Raw genomic sequence first — 21,144 nt, 5'->3', positions numbered from 1 at the left:
GTGTGTGCTTCTCATCTGTGTCACTTTATGTTGATATCCAGCACATGGAAAAAGTTCAGTGAACTTGTGCATGTATTTTCTCACCGGACGGTTTTTTCCTTTAATAACATGAGGCTGTTGAATTCTTGATTCTTATTCGTTGACGGACGTTCTAAGGTGTGAAATAATTTTTCAGTAAATGCACGGCTATGAAGTAGTTCCAGGTCTTGACCGCATAATGGTTCCACATCAATTATTTACATTATTTACAGGCTACCACAGCAAAATAACCAAATAAAACAAATGCATATAAGTAAATTGGATAAGAACAAAAAACAATGTCTATAATATCCTAAATTAATTTTAATATCTGTGGTAAGCACCCGTGCTCACCCTCTCTCTCTCTCTCTCTCTCTCTCTCTCTCTCTCTCTCTCTCTCTCTTGCTGTCACCTACACACACATACACACACACACAAGCTCCATACAAGAATGGCAGTGCTACCACCCTGCTGCTGAGAAGTACAGTTAAACTAACAGCTTTGCGATCTGAAGTGATGTTACAGCTGACGAGAGCTGTGACAGACGCAGGTAAACACACACCCGACCGCTCTCTCACTCGCTCTTGTTCTCTGTCTGTCTCTATCTCTCTCTCACACTCACACACACACACAAACAAACACGATATCTTGTTACTCCAATAAATGCTTAAAATCAGCTCAAGCCTCCGTTACTAGTTCTAAAGTGACCCTTTCTAACTAGCAATGAAGGTCTGGGATGTATCAAAGCAAGACGTTGAATCCGTGGCGTAAGATAGTCGTTTTACTCACAGGTTTTCGTGTTTTGAAGACGAAAACCTGAAAATGTCTCAAGATAAAACCCTGAAAGATGCCTTGAGGTGTGGTAACCATGGTGCAGAATTGACAACGCCAAAGTTGAACAGCCACTTAGCTTGCTGTTGTGACCGCATTACCACTTCGGGGTGTGCATTATTTTTCAATAATTCAACAGTCCGTCGTCAATTATTCCTTACTTACTGTATGTGGTCTGTTCTAATACTCAGTTCTGACTGGCTGGAATCAGAATCAGAATCAGCTTTATTGCCAAGTATGCTTACACATGACAGGAGCTTCCAGTGTACAACAATACAAAAACAATACAAAAACAGCAGCAAGACATAGATAATAATAAAAAATAAAAAATAAAACTAAATATACACATACGTACAGACACACACATACATACATACACATGGGTAGTGCCAATCTAATACAATCTGTTATGTATAGTGCAAATACAAATCTGTTATGTACAGTGCAAATGTTTTTTTTTTTTTTTTTTTTTTTTTCTCAGAGGAATGAAATGGCAGAAGAGGTTGGATGTGTTGGATAAATATAAAAAAAACTAAACTGTGTATTGCACATAGTTATTGCTCAATGGGGCAGTTTAACTGTTCATGAGATGGATAGCCTGAGGGAAACAACTGTTCCTGTGCCTGACGGTTCTGGTGCTCAGAGCTCTGAAGTGTCGGCCAGAAGGCAACAGTTCAAAAAGGTAGTGGGCAGGGTGAGTGGGGTCCAGCCTTTTTCCTCACTCTGGAAGTGTATAGTTCTTGAAGGGAGGGCAGGGGGCAACCAATAATCCTCTCAGCAGTCCGAACTGTCTTTTGTAGTCTTCTGATGTCTGATTTCGTAGCTGAACCAAACCAGACAGATATTGAAGTGCAGAGGACAGACTTAATGAATGCTGAGTAAAACTGTATCAGCAGCGCCTGTGGCAGGTTGAATTTCCTCATCTGGCGAAGGAAGTACAACCTCTGCTGGGCCTTTTTCACAGTGGAGTCAATGTGGGTCTCCCACTTCAGGTACTGTGAGATGGTAGTTCCCAGGAACCTGAATGACTCCACTGCTGCCACAGTGCTGTTTAGAATGGTGAGGGGGGTCAGTGTTGGGGTGTTTCTCCTAAAGTCCACAATGATCTCCACTGTTTTGAGCGGGTTCAGCTCAAGGTTGTTTTGACTGCACCAGACAGCCAGCTGTTCAACCTCCCTTCTGTATGCAGATTCATCGTCATCTCGGATGAGGCCAATGACAGTGGTGTCATCTGCAAACTTCAGGAGCTTGACAGAGGGGTCCTTGGCGATGCAGTCATTGGTGTAGAGGGAGAAGAGTAGTGGGGAGAGCACACATCCCTGGGGGGCACCAGTGCTGATTGTACGGGTGCTAGAAGTGAGTTTCCCCTGTCTCACAAGCTGCTGCCTGTCCGTCAGAAAGCTGGTAATCCACTGACAGATGGACATGGGAACAGAGAGTTGGTGTAATCTATTCTGGAGTATAGCTGGGATGATGGTGTTGAAAGCTGAACTGAAGTCCACAAAAAGGATCCTTGCATATGTCCCTGGTCTGTCCAGATGTTGCAGGATATGATGCAATCCTATGTTGACTGCATCATCCACAGACCTGTTTATTCAATAAGCAAATTGAAGGGGATCTAGAAAGGGTCCAGTGATGTTCTTCAGGTGGGCCAACACCAGTCTCTCAAATGATTTTATGACCACAGACGTCAGGGCGACAGGTCTGTAGTCATTAAGTCCTGTGAATGCATGCAGTTAAAACCGTTGAATGTGCAGGTAGTTCCAATCAGTTTTAATCACTGTTCTATATTAATCCACCTTCTCTGCTGTTCCCTGAAATGACACATTGTGAGAGTTTTATGCAAATATAGTGCTGGGATTAACCATCAAATAACAAAACAACATCATCAAGTCATGCAGTGTCATTTTTAAATCAACCGTGAAGCTACAGGAAACACGGACAATACAACAGTGTTCATCAGCCCCGATTTACTCACCCAAAGCTTGGCGGAGATGGAGAGAAGGTAACCGGGACCCATCAGATGCATCTTTCGCTGTCCGGACAGACGAGGCAAGATGATTTATATTGTAATATGATAAATATTCATCTAAAGTTGCTGCTCTGCTCAACATGTGCACCTATAACTGCTAGAGGGCGCCCCACGATCACGCATCGCTGACTGAAGCTCGAAGATTGGTTCATAACATGTAGCCTTTTGCTGTTTTGAAACGCACACCTAGCCATGAATTACCCCTTATTAAAGCCGCACAAAACCTGCAGAAATGAAAAATCTTGTTTTGGCACTGCAGTTGATTTACAGGTAGAACTTTAACCCTAGAACTCCTTTCACCACACTCGCTTGGAGAGTCAAAAATGTAATTGTGGTGAGCAGGGCGTGGCCGAGCGATAAGGATTGACAGCTGGGGGAGAATTATTGCAATCAGCTGGGAGAGAGATAAAGAGGAGCCAGAGCCGCAGTTCGAGAGAGAGAGAGAGAGAGAGAGAGAGAGAGAGAGATGCACGAAGCTGTCTGTGTGTGTGTGCCTATGTTGAGGGGGTGCTGAAAAGCACACCGTTATGTGTAACACTGAAAAGTGTGTGTGTTAATAAATGTCTTACGTTTGGATGTTTACCCGGCTCCTGCTTCCTCCTCCATAAGAAAGGCAGAGGTCTGCCACAGTATTATATATCCACTGTCATGTATATGCCATTATAATGGATGCTCAACCCCAGAATGTAGCCCTAGTACTTATGAAATGAAAACAAGTATGACCGATAAAAATAGACCATGATGGAAATTTTACAACTCAGTCCATCAGAGTAATGGATAAAGATTTTTACTAGCACAACCTCTGAGCTTGAAAGCATTGTCCCTCATAAAATAGTAAATATTGTTAATATTAAAAAAACACAACTGATCAACTACAATAAGACACAGCTGGAGAGAAAGGATCTATTAAGTAACAAATATTAAAGTTTATATTTAATAAATCTGTTAAAATCTGTTGTTAAAATTGTCAATGTGTTCCAAAAGTATGGTTTTTCATCTGTTATTAAGAGCTTTAATATATTAAAAATGTATTATATATATTGGCAAATTATAGGAAGCAATAAAAAATAACAAACATCACAGTTTTTATAATAATTTTACATTTTATTTTATGACATGTAGAAATAGCATGAACTGTAGCAGAAGAATGACCACGGTATTCAAACAGACATGTATGTAATTACTAAATCACAGAGAGGGACTGCACTGCATATAAAGAGGATTTACTAGTTTTAACATTTTCAGTGCTGGCTAACCACATCAGCATCCAGGGCTCTGTCTCGTAATTTTCAACCAGTGTGAAACAGTGCTGCTCCGGAGTCCAAGCGGCCAATTTCCAAGCCCTTCCTCTCTCTATATTCTCTTGCTTTTTATTTTTAAGACATGCACCTCCAACCAGCAACATCTGATTCAAGATGCTGTTACTCTCCAGAAACGTGAGGAACCACAAAATAATCCACAAGAGGAGTTTAACAGTACCAAGGCGCCATGTTCCATGTGGTTTTATAAGACTTAGCTGATGAAACTAACCGGTTATGTTTTACATCCTCTAACCTCAATACTCTCTAACGTTTCCCACTGGAGATGACAGAGGGCCAAAATAATAAATCATTCTTCAGTATCTGTCAATTACTGTTCATAAAATGGCCATAGCTCCCAAAGAAATTTCACATTCATACCACACTGGGATGATTTTGGGTGGCCTAGAAATCTTTTATTATGGATGTTCATTTTTATATTGTGGGGAAACTGTGTGGAGCCTTTACACAGTGTTGGGTTTAAAAAAAAAACAGCGATCTGTTTAAGTCATGGCTATAGTGAGGAAGTGATGCTAATTAAAGTTAACCTGGAGCAGGGTGTTGACCTTACCATCTGGAGTGGACATGTCTGCTATCAGCCAGTGACCAAACAGTGACACTGCAGACATTGGTTGCTGTGTGCAGCTGTATGTGGTCAGTTTTGCATTTATCCAGACTGAGCCCAGGATTCGTGATAAATAAACAGATTGCTGATGGATATAAGATAGCAAACCTGAAGGACACACACAGACAAGTGGAAATCATTGTCATCACAATGGCTATCCAGAAGATGTCACCGGTGTAATTTATAATGTGTAAAAATAAAAGTATTTGGACACTTTAAGCCACACTTAACAATTATGAATTTCAGTGCATTAAACAAAATATCAAAGCAAGTGGCACCTGTAAACAATTGATGCTAAACTTTTTATTAAAAAAACAACTTTTCTGTTTTCTGTAAACAGCTATTTTGCAGTTACTTTTAACCAACTGGTCTCAAGGTCATTTTTAGTCAGTTCCGCTCAAGTACACACAGATGCCCTAGCCAGTGTTGGGTAAGTTATTCAAAAAAGCAATACACTACAAATTACTAATTACTTCTCTAAAAAATTTAATTGGATTACTTTACTGGTTACTTAATCAAAAAAGTAAAATCACATTACTAATTACTTTACTTTTAAATTAATTTCTAAAACACTTGACTCCAGCCAGGTCTCCTTAGCAACCAAATTGGCCCGGTTGCTAGGGAGGGTAGAGTCACATGGGGTAACCTCCTCGTGGTCACTATAAGGTGGTTCGCTCTTGGTGGAGCGCTTGGTGAGTTGTGCGTGGATGCCGCGGAGAACACCATGAAGTATCTCCGCGGTAACATGCTCAACAAGCCACGTGATAAGATGTGCAGATTGACTGTCTCAGACGCGGAGGCAACTGAGATTCATCCTCCGCCACCCAGATTGAGGCGAGTCACTACACCACCATGAGAACTTAGAGCGCATTAGGAATTGGGCTTTCCAAATTGGGGAAAAAAGGGGAGGAAAAAATACTTTGAACAGAAAAGTTTCAAAATGAAATCAAAGTCTCTATTTTCCTCCTTTTTCATTGTTGCATACCCTACAGCGGTCATAGTAATGCAAACAGACGTACATATGCACATATTAATTCATATTTCAAATGTATTATAAATACATTTTATTTTAGAAATGTGTGTAACCCAAGTAATGTACTTAAAAGCAATTACCTTAACTGAAAGTCAGTATCTGTAATCTGATTACAAGAATTTAAAATGTAATGCATTCTAATACTTTTTGACATAAAAAGTGATTAGATTACAGTAATTAATTACTTTGAAATCAGATTACACCCAACTCTGGTCCTAGCAGAGTAACCACAGGTATTTCATCACATTACTGTAACTATAAGCATCACCCACTTTTTGACATGCAGAAAGTTCCCAAGTAATTTTTATTCATAATTTTGAACAATATATCTATTTTGATCACTTAAAATCTAACAAACTTCTTTTATCAAATGTTTTGCTTGTGCTGTCTTTCTTTAAAACATTGGCATAGAATTGAGGGGACGTCCTCCCTAATGCTGTGAAGGGGGTGATTTTTTTTGAAGGGTGAGGAAAGCAGACTTGTAAGAATTGTAATTTTTTGAAAGCTTTTTCTGAATGTTTGATATGATACAGTGTTTAAATATTTAAGAGTATGCAATGAATATAATTTTCTATTTATCTGTGCATTAATTTGAACTGTTATTATGCACCGTGTAATGTGTTGTAATGAAACATTAATTCTCTGTAAGACAAGCTTTTCACTATGCAACCTCAGACAGCACTGTTATGGTGTGAAGATGTAAGCATGTACAGGCCTATGTAGTTTTGTCACACTCACATATTTGAAAAATATGTGTCTGTGTGTGGCCTTTGCTTGCCACAGAACCTACTGTATGTACCGATGCTTAACCAATGCAAAGGATATGTTTATTATTGTAGTAAATTACCACCAAATGGTGCAAATGAGCCGTGAAGAGTTATTTTGAGAACCGTAACAGATGAATAGTTTTTAAAGTTTTCAGCAGAGGGTCAAGTCAACATCTACATCCCTAATCCAGTTTCATTCTGTCACTTTTCTATAAATCCAATGTGAAACTTGAAATGGATGAGGCATTCTATCTTAATAAACCGGAGTTTTGATTGAGTCAGACTTTGACGCCTCTTCTGATTGGCAAATAATTGAAAGTAAAGGCAACATCACAAAGCATTATCAGGCTAAACATTTAGCTAATCTCTACTTTTTAATTCATGCTTGCCGTACTGTGCTCGTACAAAGATGTACAGGACTCTTTGAAGATAATATATGCTCAATGTTTATTTACGCTGTAGCAAACATAACAAATAAGTGCAGTGAAAGTTTTATCTTTTTGATGGATGCAAATCATTATATTCTCATTTGAGCACAATGCTTTGCCTTAAGCCCTTAAGAGGCCAGCGCTTCAAAAACAACAATAATAAAAACTTGAATGAAGGAGTTTTGGAGAAAGTGAAATGCTCAACAAACCATAACCTGCCCTTCTTTTAAAATCCAATCTGTTTATTTCTCTCTGTCTTTTTGTCATTGAGATATTTAACATTTACTACTATTCCAAATATATGTCAAACATGGCAACTACAGTAATATGTTTGGCTCCATATTCAACTAAATTATCCCCTTCATCACTGAAGTCTTCAGAAATTCATGTGGAGTTCTGTCTTAAGTTTTGTCACTGGTGTAATGAAACACTGTCTTTCCATTACTTGCCGAGTGACAACAGGCAGTAGACCATGGATACCAACACTTTTACTTCACTGGACTAACAACCGCTAATATTGTACACAACCACACCAGTCTCTCCTCTGCTGATGACACTAACTGTTTGGGTTAGCTTGGGTGAAGCCTTTGTTCCATCCAAGCGTATCTCCTGGATCACAGTTATGGCTTCAGTCTAAGACCACCACTGTCAACCATAAGGGGTTTCAGATCATCTCCAGGTTTTGCACAGAGCTCATAGGTCATAAGAATGTAATTACTAAGATCAATAACATTTTAGATCTCTAAGACTTCACAGCACAAAGGAAAGAAACATTACAAATGATATCTCTTTAACATCCCAATTAAAATAATATCTTTAAAATCAAAATTAAGTCTGCAATCAAAAGTCAGAGATTTCAATATGAACTTTTGAAACATTCTTTCAAAACAAAATTATCTGAGCTATGCAATCCACATAGGTATGTCAAAAATTGTTTTGTTTCTCTGTATGTTTCTACTAATGAATTTTAAGTAAAACATATTGGACAAAATAAAACAAATGAAACAAAATGAAACAATTTTAATTATGCAAAACTGAGAACTACTTTTGGGAGTTCCCAAAAAGAACCTCTGAACATTAAACATTTCCTCTTGGAGAGGATGATAGATGTACTACTTCATTTTATTAAAGCTTCGCATTATCCTCTTAAAATCATTGTACTTTAAATTATATTACTCACTCTCATAATAAAGATTTTGTAATTATTAATATTTCATGCTTCTTTAATGAGATATTTAAACATTTGTATAAATCAAATGACAAAGTAATGAGTAGAATAGCACAGCAGGTATACTGTATATGCTCAATTACATACAATGTATTTAAAAAAAAAAAAAACAGTTTTAAAATCTTGAAATCAGCTTCAAATCACAAAAGCATAGTATCACTACACACTCAAATCTAATGTACTGTTTCTCACGCAGACCAAAGATTTTCACGCAGGCTCTGTGGTGGGCCTGCGTTATCAGGGGAACATTTTTGAGGCCTCCAGGCACCCAGTATGGGTGGTCAAGAGGACAACCACAGGCCTCCACTCTGGCATAACTCCCAACCCACAAACACACCCCTGCTGCTCCCCAAAAACAAACAGCTCTAAAACACCCTTTGTCTTTCAATTACACACTTCCATTCCACAAAGCTGTGCTATGGTGGCTTAGTAACAAAAAAATCATACTGATGCTGAACATTGTAAACACGTTGCATCTTTTGTTGAGGTGTAAATCCTGTGTACAAAATATGTAATCATAGTCACCATTCTGACAATTGTGATCATCTTGGTGAGTAATTTTGCACAATGGGTAATGCCAGTTCTTGTTTTAAAAAAGAAATTGCATGTGGTGAATTCTGGAATCATGTCAAAAACTCTGTATGGATACGAATGGATAGTATCCACAAAATTATGCAACATTTTTCACATGGTAAATCAACTACCCGGCAACACTGAACCAGCACACACTCATGGTAGCTGTTATTTACAATAGAATTTCCATAAATAAGCAAATATTTGAAATAGAGCATTTAATTTTGTTTATAAAGTTCCTTTTTATTATTTGTTCCCGACATTACCATTTGTGTAATGGTATTGGCTGAAACTGAATGAAACTGAAACTTGTTCCACACTATATTATTGCATGTAAAGAACAAGTATGCTGCCTTTATGTGATTTTTGGAGCTTCAAAGTTCTGGCCACCATTCACATGTATTGTATGGACCTACAGAGCTCAGATATTCTTCTAAAAATCTTTGTTTGGGTTCTGCAGAAGAAAGAAAGTCATACACATCTGGGATGGCATGAGGGTGAGTAAATGATGAGAAAATGTTCCTTTTTTGGGTGAACTATCCCTTTAAGAACAATGAAAACAAACAGCGCTGAATGAAGTGGATATTCACCTACAAATAACTGAACCTTTTAGAGAGGTTACTTTGAGAAAGCTGTGTGGTGTGAACAAGGGGCCGTTCACACCAACTTTGTTTTTGCATCCATCCACACTGTTTTTCAATTGTTTTCCATGTAAACATACACTAGATGGATGTCTTTGACCACTTTGCCATGTTTTTCTATGTTTTTAGCATCTCTCACAGGAGCACTGCATTTTTAGATGCCGTGTCAAGTTTAAAAGAACTTTAAATGTTAAAAATGCATCTCGAGACACCTACATAATGCTCCATTCTTTGCACTGCGTCTTGCTTTTTTAAGTGCAAAAATGCATTTGTTCTGAACGGTTATGGTTACTCTTTAGAAATGCTTTAGCTAATAGTTACAGGAATGCTACACATACTCAAGACAATTAAAAAATGCTTCTTTCAAAGTCAACACCATTAAATGCTGTAGTGTTGTTTTCCCCCCAAAAAATCTCCATGATTTAACTTTACATGAACTGAGATCACATGACTAGGTGAATATTACTCATTTTATTTTGGTAACCCCCTTATTATCCAACCTGATAATATAATCACATTACTATACCAACATTTTGGCCAAATAATTTTTTTACGTGGCTCGTTTTACTGTACGTATCACAGCAGTTTCCTGGTCAAATAAACACTAGAGGTGCTAAAACAACAATGACTTTTATTCACTCTCACACAAATTACGAGTAAAACGACAGATTATCAGTTCATAAACACTTGCTTTTCGCCCTGTTCCTCACACAATTCTATCTTATGACATTAAAACACTTTTATTATAGTGCAAGACTTGTACAGTGATATATTTTAAAGGGATAGTTCACCCAAAAATGAAAATTCTCTCATCATTTACTCACCCTCATGCCATCCCAGATGTGTATGACTTACTTTCTTCTGCTGAACACAAACAAAGGTTTTTAGATGAATATCTCAGCTCCATAGGCCCATTCAATATAAGTTAATGGTGACAAAACGTCGGAGCTCCAAAAAGCACATAAATGCAGCATAAAATTAATCATTAAAAATCCATGTCTTAATACATGACCGAAATTATCTCATTTTTCACTGTACATCTCGCCATTGCCATCTCTAGGCATGCTCATGATTTCAAGCTCGATTACACTTCCTAGTGCATGCGTAGAGCGCTAGATGGCGCTAGGAAGTGTAATCAAGCTTGAAATCATGATAATCAAGGAGACTGCAGATATCAAGATTTAAACTAAAAAAAGGAGTTATATTTTGGTCTGTTCTCACCCAAAACCAAACCAGCTTGTTTCAGGGTATTCAAATTGCATTGTAGCTCAGCAGATAGAGTGTTGAACTTGCAGTGCAAAGGACTGAAGTATGAGTCCTGGAGGTGCCATGGAAGCACCAAAAAATGCTTATATTAACAGACTATTTATTAAACCAAGTCAAATAAAAAACTGATGTTTATGCATGAACATTTTTTTATGTTTACACTTTAAAAGTGACTGGCTGGATATGTGCAGTAGTAACAACTGTGCATGGATGTGCACCTTTAACCCAACAGAAATGCTTACTAAAACCGGCTCACAGACCATTTCATTTTCTATTTCAAGTTCATTTTGTAATGTCAGATTCTGACATGACTGGAAGTGGTGTTGTCTGTTTCAGTTAGTCGTTCTCTGTAATTAGTCTGCACACATCCAACAGTTCACTCTGTCCATGGCGATCTACGGATCCGCTACAACGAATGAATGACAGGGCAATGACCAATCAAATCAAAGTGGAGACATTGCCTCCTCTCAAGTGGCTTTTTGCCTATTATTGTTATGCACCAGTGAAACTAGCGAGCAGCCATCTTGAAAATTTTGTCTTTTAACTTCCAGTCTAGTGTTTTCTGTATCAATATCTATAGTGTTGATTTCAAAGTGTAATTATCTAGCGAAGTGGATTTACAGGTTATAGAATTGCCAAAAGTTATCATGAGTATTTTAAAGGGTTCAGGGGATGTCATAGCAACTGGAAGCAGAGCGGGGAGATTTTAAAACAAGAGTATTTGATTCATAAATCTACAAGATCTTACCTTCATGCTGTGGACATACTGATATGCCTCCGTACTCATGAAACTCCAAGAGACAACACAAAATCTTAAAGTGTAAAAAATCTTTGTATGACACCTCTGGCCATCTTCTCGTGTCATCCATCGTGTTACAGTTCAGGTGATCAACTTTTCTCAGTAGCTTCAATGCAATCCGGAAGTTAAGAGACAAAACACAGAAGCGCGGCGTGCTGTAAAATGAGCTGAATGGGTTGAATAAGATGAATAGACCATTTCAAGACAGTTTAAGAAAGTGACGCCTTTTTGTTCCTTAAACATTTCCTGCTAGACGCGAACTCAGACTGCATTCCAAACGGGATATATCACCCTCCGAAGGGCACTTTGAAGGGAGAACAATCATGATAGTCATGCTGTAAGACGGAATTTCCGATAAAAATCACTTTAAAAGTGAGTTCTGAATGACCCTTATTTTGAGCCCCACACGTTTTAGCCTTTCAAATCTCTCACAGTGGATGGTTAAGTCTTCGAAGAGAACAGAGCATAGGGATAATCACTTCTGAATGGAACGCACCCTCATTCAATACAACAGCGGATGGCGCTTCATTCATAGTGACTTTAACATGATTAACGTCACTAACGTTAACACGATTGTCATAAAATGCCATTATTAAAATATGGACCATGTTGTTCGGTGGCTGGATGCCTGGAACTATGGAAATTAAAGTGTTTATATCTCTGAAAAAGCAAAGGCAAACGGACACATGAACCGCTTCAGTGAAGCAAGGCAGCTGGATGGATACGTGCAGTACTAACAACTGTAGCAGACATCTTATCTCTGGTAGGTGAACAACATTTATGCCGACTAATTGTTTGGTTTGAGAGGTAGAGCTCTAGTGACTATTGCTCCCATTATAATGAATGAATTTGTGCAAATAATTTACTTTTACATTTAGTAATTTAGCAGAAACTTTTATCCAGATGAGACAACAAATGTATTTTTATCATTAAAAAATAAACCCTTACCTTGTCCGCAACTGCAGGTAACTCAACATGTCTGGATAAGTCAGGTAAACGTTTGATGTTCTTTGAGAAAATGTGTCCAGTAATGATACCTCATTGTTTATTTGCAGTTTTTGCACAATCTTGTTTGTTCTAATTTAGCTAGACTCCAAAATGATGTGCTAGTCATTTTATTTTGACAGTTCTGGGTTGCCACAACTGGAAATGATTCAGGGGCCAGACATGCACGGTAGCGTTCTAATTCCTTTGTTGTTTTTTACGTCTGTGAAATGGTCTATACTCTGTGGTTACCACACTCACATTCACGCCATGCTTTAGGAGCTCAATGATATCGCAATGAGCTGAGGAGAGGCTAAAGAGGCAATGCCTCTCTCTGAAACTTTATCTGCTGGTGGCTCGGGTGACCATACGTCCATAGCGTCCGGCCGGGATTTCTAAATTTGCGAAAATGTCCATTATTCGGCTTTAGTTGCATTATGATGTGCATCTGGTCTAACACTTCATTGTGTGTGCGTGCATATTTGCATTTCTTTATAAGTCCCGCCTTCTTGCACACCAATTGGTCAATTATAAAAGGCTTGCAGCAACTATTGGCCAAATTCCTCCCTGTTAATCTCTCCGCGAACGCACGAAGCACTGTTGTGTTCGGCATCAAACAGTTGCTTGACAGTAGCAGCAAATGACAGCTGAGTGGAAACAATGCCCAAACGTAAGTCCAAATTTACAGAAGATTTGCACAAAAAATTCCCATGCTTTCGTCCAGGTCGAGATACATGGGTAGCAGAATGTATGACATGTAAAGATGGCACTTATGTGTCAGTTGCTAATAAAGGTGCAAGTGATTTAGAAGCACACATTAGCTCTGAGAAGCATAAAGGGTCAGCAAAAGGTGAAAGTTCATCAGGTAAATTAACAGACTACTTTTTGCGAACAGGTAAAATTGTTATCACATTGCTTCATTTTCCATGGCCATTCAAAATAATAGTAATAGTAAATGAAGGTACACTCTTGGCATCAAATATTATATTTTAGTACATGGACATTCAAAAGAATGTTAGACATTTTTATTTATTTATATATATATATATATATATATATATATATATATATATATATATATATATATATATATATATATATGTTATGCTAATAGAGTGTTTTTTCACTGTATTAAAGTTTGCATTCATAGTAACACTGTTTTGAACTCTATTATTCCACCCAACCCCAATCCCCTAGCGAAAAAAAAAAGGTGTCCTCTTTTTGGAAAACCAGAATATGGTCATCCTGCTGGTGGCACTGCTGGTGTTATGTTAGATAAAAGACTGCTATACATACTATCTGAGCTCACATTTCATCATATTTTATTTATATAAAGTTGATTATTTTTTTTCATCAAAATTTTTTGAGGCGACACTGCCTCCATTGCCTCCTTGGAGAAAACAGCACTTGATTTATAGAGGAATTAACATTAAAAACCTCATATGTTTGGGAGAATATTTAGCTCACTTTAATCGCCACACAGTTGACATTTCACCTTGGAAATCCAGCAATATGAACCACCTAATATTACTGTTCAAAAATGTTGCCACAGTCAAGTACATTTCATGAGATAAGGCTGCTATTATCAGATACAGTACGTTTGCTCACGCAATTAATTAATCATGGTTGATATTGTGGATACCACATTTCTACAATGGCACTGCTGGTAACCAAAATATTTCATTGTCAGAATAAGTCCAATGAAGCTGGTCATTTCAGCCAATGCAACATAAACAAAAAATACTCAGTGCACCTTTAATTTAAACCAGTGTACACTTGCTGAATGTTGTTGAATGTTGAATTTGAAGTTATAGATGAACCCAACTGCACAGTATTTAAGACTGCAGATAATGCAAGAACTTTAGAAAAACCATACACTTATACATTAAATCTGCTGAAAGAGGCATTGTAAAAAGAGTCTGGAAAATGTCAATGTAAATTTGGGCAGACCAGACTCATTTGCTGAATCTACTCTTAACGGCTGAACGGCAGTGAACTGTGTCTGTAAACTATAACTTTGATAAGGCACTGACAAAAGCAACCCTACCTTTCAGCAGGCAAGAAAACAGAGAGAAAGCAAACGTGCCTCTTTTGTGTTCATGCCCGATCAAGCAGAACAGTATGGAGAGAAGAGATGACTAATGGATGAGGGAAGAGCATCTTGTAAAGAGCAAAAGAAAAACTTTATGACTTGGATTGTCTGAATAACAAGACAAAGCAGAGGAAGACAATAACTTTTACATGTCTGCCATACCGCTTTTGGGCGAATCCTAATGATTCAAGCTAACAAGACATTCTTTTGTCTGTTTAAATCTCTATGTGCATTGATACAGTTTTACAGTATGTTGAAAGGGCTTTATAGTCACTACTCCTATGGCATGCACATAACATGGCTAATATTTGTAGCTTGCTTAAAAGAATACTCTGAATTCAATACAACTGAAGCTGTTTCAACATCTGTGGCACACTATCGATTACAAGAAAAAGTAATTTTATCATTATAATTTTATAATTTTAAATGAACTCAATCAGTGTTTTTTAAATTAAATAAAAATCATGGTTACACTAAAATAATTGTAATGGAAGTAAAACAGGCCCGAGTTCTGGTGAGTATATAAGCAGATACGTGAAGCTCGTATACTTGCTTTCAAGTATTATTCAGTAAAACCCTGTTTATGATTTGAGATGTAAATTTGTCTAACGCCGGGTTCACACATCCTCTGTGAGCGGCGCGTTTTCGTTTCGCCGCCTATATTAACCAGAGGTGGGCAGTAATGTGCTACATTTACTCCGTTACATTTACTTTTTTGAAGAAAAAATTACTTTTAGAGTAGGTTTAAAAGTGGGTACTTTTTACTCTCACTCAAGTAAATGTCTAATGAAAAAAATTACTTTTACTTCGTTACAATGAGCGCCGTTCCTGTTGTTACATTACTAGGTTTCATTTTAATTAATATGTAATTTATTGATAGATTACTGAATGGGACTTTTACAACTGCAGAAGTTTAGCTGCGCGCGCTGTCACAGACTGTCACTAAAGCAGTGTACATCACTGCTGCAGCATCAAGCTCTTCAAAGTGAAACTTTCTTTGCTCCGCACAGTGAAAAAAGGTTTGTTTCGTCATGCAATGCCTTCATTTAACACCAAGACAAGCGGATATTTCAAGATTAAAATTGAAGCTCCAACTTAAGGCAGCACTCTAAGGTAAGTTGTGGCTCTAATGATAATGCAGGCTTTTCTGTGACATGGTGATGGTCATTTTCAGGGTGATTCTGTAAATATGGGCTCTTGTGTTACATTTTTAAATCAGTGCAGCAATATATCAGTGTGCTTTGTCCTGCGTCCCGCATGTCATAAGCAGTATTTTTGCATTTACCCCGTGCCCTCGCAGCTACCCTGGCAACTATCGCAGCTACTTCGGGCAGATTAACTGTATAAGTCCATGTAAACATCCAAGTTAAGTGTAAATGCCTTTTGCTCTGCCCTTCGCGTGATTGACAATTGGAATGCAAACAGACAGCATTTCTGCACGTGCACAGCGAGGTGCGCGCGTGTGAGAGATGTGCAGATGTGAGGTGATCTATGGCGAAGAGAGTGGCTGTGTCCGAAATCGTTCACTCATTCCCTCGTTCACAATTTTCTATATTTAGTGAATGGCAGTGAGTGCACTATATCACAGCAGTGAGTGAACTAAATGAGTGAGTGAATTCGGACGCTGACGTATACACCGAGCGTCAGAGCTCTGGGGTTGTCACAGAAATAACGTCACATATGAACTTTTAAAATACTTGGGCCTTACTTGTTATCTTATTAAATAATATATTAATACAATAAATCTTCATCCTGTTTGTCATTTTTTATATATATGTTAATATAAATGGTAAACACATTTTATCAAATGTACATTGTTGTATTTATTTGTTATACTTCAGTATCTGTAAACTTCAGTACAAACTGGGTAGCATTTCTGGGCACCCTCATCTGACAAAATTATCATAACCTACATGTAAAAATAAATAAATAAATAAATAAAACGAATATTTAAATCATCCACAGAATTATCTTATCTTAATGGCAAAATTCTAACATTTTAAGATGTATCTGTTTGCCTCTCTATATGTTATTATGTTATTTTTAATCAAGTAATGATTTGTCAAAAAAGTAATTTAATACATTCAGGATGAAATAAAACATTGCAGGAGTGAAGGAAGCAGAAAACTTGCGTCTCTCTCTCTCGCACGCTCGCGCTCACGTTTTCACTGTAATAATTACTAGAAAGGTTTCCAAACCTCTCTTCTTATTGACAAATTCATCCAGATCTGAGAAGAGCCCTTAAAGGGATAGTCACCCAAAAATTAAAATTCTCATTATTTAGTTACCCTCATGCCATCCCAGATGTGTATGACTTTCTTTCATTTGCTGAATAAATGAAGATTTGTAGAAGAATTTCTCAGCTCCATACAATGTGTGCCAACATTTTAAAGCTAGAAAAAAAAAGAAAAAAAAAAATCACATAAGTCAGCATAAAAGTAATCCATAAGACTCCAGTGGCTAAATCAATATCTTCAGAAGCGATGCGATAGGTGTGGATGAGAAACAGATCATTTTCACATTCTTCTTCTTGTGTTTTTGGTGATTCACATTCTTCTGTGCATATCGCCCCCTGCTGGGCAGGGAGAAGAATGTCTAGCAAAAAATGACAAATATTGATCAGTTTCTCACCCACACCTATCATATCACTTCTGAAGATATGGATTTAACTACTGGAGTCATATGGATTACTTTTATGATTCCTTTATGTGCTTTTTGGAGCATCAACATTTTGGCACCCATTCACTTGCATTGTACTGATCTACAGAGGTGAAATATTCTTCTAAAAATCATAATTTGTGTTCTGCAGAAGAAAGGAAGTCATACATATCTGGGATGGCATGAGGGTGAGCAAATTATGAGAATTTTCATTTTTGGGTGAACTATCCCTTTAAATTGATAGTCATAATTTAATATTCTATCATCATATCCCTTCCCTCATGTTGTTCCAAACCTGTGTGATCTTCTATATTCTGTGGAACACAAAAGATGTTAGACAGAATGTTAGGGACTGACAGTTTTCGTCACCATTCACTTTCAAAATATTGAGAGAAAAAAAAAAACACATATACTGAAAGTAAATGGTGACTCAGGCTAACATTCTGTCTAAAATCTCCTTATTGTGTTGCATGGAAGAAAGAAATTCATACGGGTTTGGAATAACATGATGGTGAATGATGAGAGAATTTCCATTATTAATAATAATAATAATTCTGTAATACATGTTCAATGTGTATTATGTAATAGAACATAGGGTAGTTAATGTCCACTATGTCATTTGTGAAAGTAACGATTTACTCACTACTTGAGTACTCTTTTAATTGAATACTTTCTTACTGTTAATCAAGTAATTATTTATATTAGTACTTTTACTTCTACTTGAGTAATTATTTTTTTAAAGTAATTGTACTTTTCTTGAGTACAGTGTTTGGCTACTCTACCCACCTCTGATATTAACAGATTACACCGTTCACACTGCAAGCGTGAGTCGTGAGGTGAAGCGTCCCAGACGCAGCAGTGAGCGGATAGTTTAGGCTTCGAGCCTATTTTTGCCGCGCGGCTCACACTGAGCTCAGCGGCTCTAGGTGCAGTACAACACAAAAATAATCATGAGATTATAGAAAAGACACAAAAGCAAATCAAAATAATTTAAACTGAACCTATAGTACACTACAGTTTATATGTCTGCATGCAAGTAAACTCTTAAATAAAATAACTTAAAGGAAAGAATTAATAAACTGCCGGGCCTTTTGCCATTCTGTGTATATAGTAGGTGTACAGTATAGACACAATATTAACCAATCACAACCAATTGTGCTGATAAAGATGAAGAGCACGTGACTGCCCGCTGTTGTCCTTGAAGCAGCAATAACCTTAGCTTATTATGACCTTATTAAAGAAACAATTTGGCGTAGGACCCCATAGATAACTTTATTTTCTGTGCGGTGGTGCTGCTGTTTCTCGCAGAAGAGACGCGGCCAATGTGAACTGCCCCGCTCACGCGCCACTTGCACCTCGCTCATACCACGCTCACGGAGGATGTGTGAACCTGCCGTTAATCGTCCTTTTTAAGGTGGCAATTCTTTTGAAGCTGAATGAACTTCTGTTTATGCATTACTAACTTAATTGCTATGGGTGGACTTTGCTCCATGTAAACAGTGCTTTATGCATTGCAGATAGTTACTGTACATTACGTCCCATTAAATGGCCATGTAATGGTAAAGTTGAAAGATTTCAAGCCCCCGAGCAGCTATTTTCTATGTAGTTAATAGACCGAAATCTCCAAAACTGTCTGTCAATACTACGTTTCAATAACATATTTCAAATAAGCAATAAAATGTCTAGATCAAAAAGGTGATTGGCTCCTTTACCTGAAAGATGGGACTTCCATTCCTGCAACTGCCATATTGAGCCTAATGTTTTCTTCCATTCATTTTCCTACGAGTGATCCATCTCCTCTAAGTGATCCATCTCCACCCCCTTATAGGCTTCTGTCTGTAGTGTGGACCGACAAATTGCTTGTTACTGAAAACTTACTACATTGTGCCTGCTTAGGACACAGTATAAAGCATACAGCCATGTTTAAGTTTAAGGTAGGTTACACATTGGTATTTAGTGCAGTTTTCAATAGAGGTTAACCAATTGTGGATTTTGCCAGTACAGACAACTAAGGTGGTGTAAAAGGCAGATGACAGATTAATCAGATGATAGTGTAACTCTTGAGATGGATGAGTCAGTTCAGAATCCATTTGCAGAAATGTATTAAGAAATGAAGAGCAAACAAATCAAAAGGTAATCGCAGAATTGTAAAGTCAGAAATTAGGCAAAGGTCAGGTAAGTAACAAAGGTATCCAAAAAGGCAAACTAATCCAAAACAGTACACAACAAACATAACCCAGAATAAGAAGGCAAAAAGATATTAACCATGGAACCAACCGTAGCATGAACGCCCAGTAAGGCAGCCAGAGAAGGCTATATTTTGCAACTACTGAGTGAACTACATTACTATTTATTTAAACAGGAAGTGGAACATTTCAGTTTTATCGTGATAGTGCCCTTCAGTGACTTGGAGTGGTACAGTGGCGATTTCAGTAGTTCGTATGTTAATGTAATCTTGTGTTGAAGCAGTAAACGTATTTGGCTTGCTGTCCATATACTGGAGGGTTCGGAGCTCGAGACTCGACTCGAGTCCTGATTACCCCCCCCCCCCACCGCAAGGTCTTATTTAGATAATGAATCTAGAGAATAGGTGGAGATGGGGTGGAATGTCAGCAGAGTTGTCACAGGAAGCAGGTAAGCAGTGGCTTATATACTCCTGCTCATGGGCTGTGATTTGTCAGATTAAAATTAACATGCTCCTCCCGAACCTCTGTTGATTAACTCCATTTCAGTAGTTTGTATGTTAATGTAATCTTGTGTTGAAGCAGTAAACGTATTTGGCTTGCTGTCCATATACTGGAGGGCTCGGAGCTCGAGACTCGAGTCCTGATTACCCCCAAAAAAGGCGTTAAGATGAAAGAACAATACCATGACTATGGCAGGAAGTATTTAGGACAGCAAACCAGCAACAATTCTATTTGGTAAATTGGCTTGGCTGATGCTTCTGAATTGTTCATCCCCCCCCCCAAATCTGTACAGAGGGAGTGCTTTAAGTATTTGTTTGAAGGTGCTTTCTTGTATGATGGCTGGTCGAGAGGGCTACGCTGTGATTTGAACGATTTGAACTTGTCGTAGAAGTGGGTGGGTTCACGGTATGCAAACAGGGAAGGTGAAAATGAGAGTTGGCTCATGCTGCATTCGAAAGGGAGTGCTCACACTGCGATTCAAACAGGAGACTATTCTAAGAGGGAGGTTTAGCTCATGGCGTTTGAACGGGTAAGCCCAGCATGCATTCAAACGGGGAAGGTGAGAATGAGTTGGCTCGCGCTGCGTTCGAAAGGGAGGGATCACACTGCGATTCGAACGAGAGACTGCTCTATTGAGAGAGAGCGCTCACAGCATTCGAACGGGTAAGCCCAGCAAGCAGTCAAATAGGGAAATGAGAAAGAGAGTTGGTTTGTTCTGCGTTCGAAAGGGAGGACTCACACTGCGATTCGAACGGGAGACTGCTCTATAGAGAGAGAGCGCTCACAGCATTCGAACAGGTAAGCCCAGCAAGCAGTCAAACGGAGAGTTGGCTCGTGCTGTGTTCGAAAGGGAGGGCTCACACTGCAATTCGAATGGGAGACTATTCTATTGGGGGAGAGAGAGCTCACGGCATTCGAACGGGTAAGCCCAGCAAGCAATCGAACTTTAAAAATGAGCACGAGAGTTGGTCACACTGCGTTTGAAAGGGAGGGCTGCAATTCGAACAGGAGACTGCTCTATAGAGAGAGAGCACTCACTGCATTCAAACGGGTAAGCCCAGCAAGCAATCGAACAGAGAGTTGGCTTGCGCTGTGTTCAAAAGGAAGGGCTCACACGCGATTCGAATAGGAGACTGCTCTATAGAGAGAGAGCGCTAACTGCATTCGAACGGGTAAGCCCAGCA

This window comes from Myxocyprinus asiaticus, chromosome 32 (assembly GCF_019703515.2).
Source record: "Myxocyprinus asiaticus isolate MX2 ecotype Aquarium Trade chromosome 32, UBuf_Myxa_2, whole genome shotgun sequence".
Taxonomy (NCBI): Eukaryota; Metazoa; Chordata; class Actinopteri; order Cypriniformes; family Catostomidae; genus Myxocyprinus; species Myxocyprinus asiaticus.
Note: the sequence above shows the minus strand (reverse complement) of the source record.